At 55.8% G+C, this 3,165-nt stretch overlaps 1 protein-coding gene across 1 annotated transcript in view; it reads left to right on the forward strand.

Annotated features, from left to right (window-relative positions):
- Nucleotides 1–1,452: 1,452 nt before the first annotated feature.
- Nucleotides 1,453–3,165, forward strand: part of MEAK7 (MTOR associated protein MEAK7) — a gene marked incomplete in the record, with an annotated part of 17,457 nt that continues 15,744 nt past the window's right edge. The window contains 1 exon segment of the mRNA XM_027773482.1: nucleotides 1,453–1,579.

A 3,165-nucleotide genomic window follows, 5' to 3' on the forward strand; every position in this document is an offset into this window, starting at 1 on the left:
AATGTTTTTTTTTTTTTTTTTTAATTCCAGCCGTTCAAGTGGGTGGGATGCACATCTGTGTTTGATTTTCTACTCTGAAATTATGCCGTAGTCCAGGGTGCTTCGCGCAAGACAGTAACTGCCAGTCACACGGGCCACTTACACGTAAGTGAAAACGAACTTAAATCCAGTAGGGAGGACACGGCCCTTCCCCTGCTCCACAAGCAGTGTGGCTCCACCATAGCACAGCTCCTGGAGGTTCCACGGGGTGAGGGCAGCGCCTCCCCTGGAGGGAAGCGTCTCAACTTCCTGCTTGTGGCAGACTTCCTAGGGCTCATCTGTAAGCAGGTCCACACAGCCCAAACCCCGGGTTTCCTGCACATTTCCAGAGATGGGCAGCAGGGAGCATGGAGCGGTGGGAAGAGGGCAGACGCCCAGCACGGCAGGTGCCTCGTGGCCAGGGTCATAGTAAGACTTGGGAAGCCCGGCAGAGGGCAGGGGCATCACTAGCAAGGCCACCCACAGGGAGCAGGACAAGCCTGGCCAGAATGCTGGAAGCCAAGGAGGGATCGGGCCCCAAAGTCGGCATAAAAACCAGAAGCTGGCCCCCAAGAGGGCAACCAGCGTGTGCGTGGACTCCCAGTGGGGCAGTAACTAATACGGATAGCATGATGGATTTTGAAAATCAGTCTCACTTTATATGCAAAATTGCAAGGAATATAAATCTCCCCAATTAAAGAAAAACAAAAACAGAAACAGAAAAGCTTTCCGGCAGGTGAGCAAATGGGATCGTAAACGGTTTCTGTTACGGCCATGAGGGCGGCACCACTTTAGACGGCAAATGGAAACTCATTTTGTTTTTTTTAGAGAGATTTTTGCTATATTTTTGCTATAGGGTGCATGCACTTGCCGGAGAGTCAGAGACAGGGAGACAGAAAGTGAGAAATCAACCCCCCCGGGGGGGGGGATGGCCATGCTGCAATCTCTTCTCCATTCTCCCCTCAGGATCTTGGACACGCACGCACACATACCCGGTGTGAGTTTAAGCCGCCGGGTCCAGGAACCGAACTATGATTACGTTCCAATCCAGTGATATAACCATTATGCCACCTGCTGGTCCTACAAATGGCACCACTTAAAACATCTTCTCCTATTATACTCCTTTCTGTCCAGCCGCTCCCCCATCCCCAAATGCTGGTGCCTGAGAAGCCACTCCTGACCCCTTACCCTTAGTCCGCCTTGCCTGTAGGAAACTGCCTCTTCATCTGAAATACACTTGCCCTGGATGTTACTGAAAATGCACACACAGGGTTTATTTACACAACAAGAAAATATGAGGGCCAGTGAACAGAGACCTCGTCTGTATGTGCAAAGTCCAGTGTGTCTTGGCCATCAGGAACCTTGACGGAGGGTGACACCCTCCCGAGTGAGCTGTGGGAGGAGCCCTCGCGTGCAGCAGAGAGAGCTCTGCTGGGCTTCGGGGCATGCTCCTCTCATGATCAGCTTCTCCTGACACATCGTCCTCAGTGCCCAGCCGGACTGCTCCATGAGGGACCCTGGCTCGGGCATTGCTGTCAGCCAAGCCTGCACGCGTGCACAGGTATCTCGTGTGTTTTTCAAGCCACTGGGGCTGGCATTCGAATCATGGCTGGCCATGTGAAATCTGGCTCCCCAACCACCAGGCTGCAAGGCTGGTCCAGGTGACAGTTTTAAAACGTTTTGGAGTGGGGAACCAGCAGTTAGCGTAATGGCTATGTCGCTGGACTCCCACGTAGTCGACTGTGGTTCGCGTCCCAGACCCGGTGGCTTAAAACTCACGCCAGGCGCATGTGTGTGCGTGCCCGAGATCCTGAGAGGAGAATGGAGGAGAAGGGATTGCGGCGTGACCATCCCCCCTGGGGGGTGATTTCTCGTTTTCTGTCTCTATATCTCTCTCTGTCTGGCGAGCGCATGCGCCCTATAGCGAAAACCTCTCCAAAAATAAATAAATAAATAAATAAAATTAAAAAACGTTTTGAAATGAAGGGAGTGAGTGGGTACTAGCTGAAGAAGCGATTTGGAGTGAAGGGAGAGAGTGGGTACTAGCTGAAGAAGGCCATTTGTAGATTAAGGGGAGTGTATTTATCAAGACCAGACAGACATATGCATGTTTAAATGCCACCGGGGCTGGAAGGTGTCACGAGTTTCCAATGCCGTGCTCTGTGAGACTGACTTACATAGGGAGCTGTCCCTAATGGTGCCCATGATCCCAGGCTGGCTGGGGGTAGGGGAGGTGGCACTGAGACCCTGGCATGTGCATGCTCTCTCTCTCTCTCATACAGAAGAAATGTTTAAAAATGCACTTGGATAGAAATGGTAGTTAGGAAAGAATGCAGGCAAAGGACAGGCTAGTGGACAGGCCAACTGGGGAAGGCGACACAGAGAAGAAGCCAGAACTGGTGCAGGCGGGGCGGCCTTGAGGTTTCGGGTTGGGAGGCTCTGGTCAGAGGACCAGTGGGATCGGGCGTCAGAGGAGAGCTACCCGGACACTGAGAGATGTCCAGCCGCAGAGGCCCAGCAGTAGAGGGCCTGCGGCTGGGTCACTGCCTGTCTTCTTTCTGTGCCTCCACTGGGCCTACTCTTCTGCCCCGGGTTGCCTTGCACCCTCCAGCTCAGCCTCTTCCCCACATCTCGCTCCTCTGCTCCAGCCCCGACCCTCCCCAGGTGCTCCAGGCCCAGCTCAGCCTCTCCGAGATCCGTAGCCATTCTCCATTCCAAAAAACGGCCGCCGCCCACCAGGAGCCGGACGGGGCCTCCCAGCCGCTCCTCCCCGCAGCCCAGCCCGGCCCCGCCCACGCCGCCAGTCTGCCCCGCCCACTGACGCCTGGGCTGCATCTCCATTGGCTGACTACTTACCTTAACTCCGCCCCCCGATTTCCGTTTCCACAATAGCGGCAAATGACTGTCCGTCATCGTCGTTGCCTGGGAACAGGGAAGGGGCTGCTCCAGAGAGGAAAATCCGTGGGCTGCTGGAGCCCACCAGACCGGAAGGCGGTCTGGGGTCGGTGCGGTTCCGGGGCCATGGTGAGCTGAACTGAGCCGAGGTGTGGGCGGGGCGGAGAGCAGGCCGGCCGGGAGGGGCTCGGGGGTCTCTGTCCTGCCTGGCCTGGCCCCGCCCCTCCTCCTCCCCGGCTGGCCCCGCCCTCC

Source organism: Tupaia chinensis, unplaced genomic scaffold, assembly GCF_000334495.1.
Source record: "Tupaia chinensis unplaced genomic scaffold, TupChi_1.0 Scaffold000355_1, whole genome shotgun sequence".
NCBI lineage: Eukaryota > Metazoa > Chordata > Mammalia > Scandentia > Tupaiidae > Tupaia > Tupaia belangeri.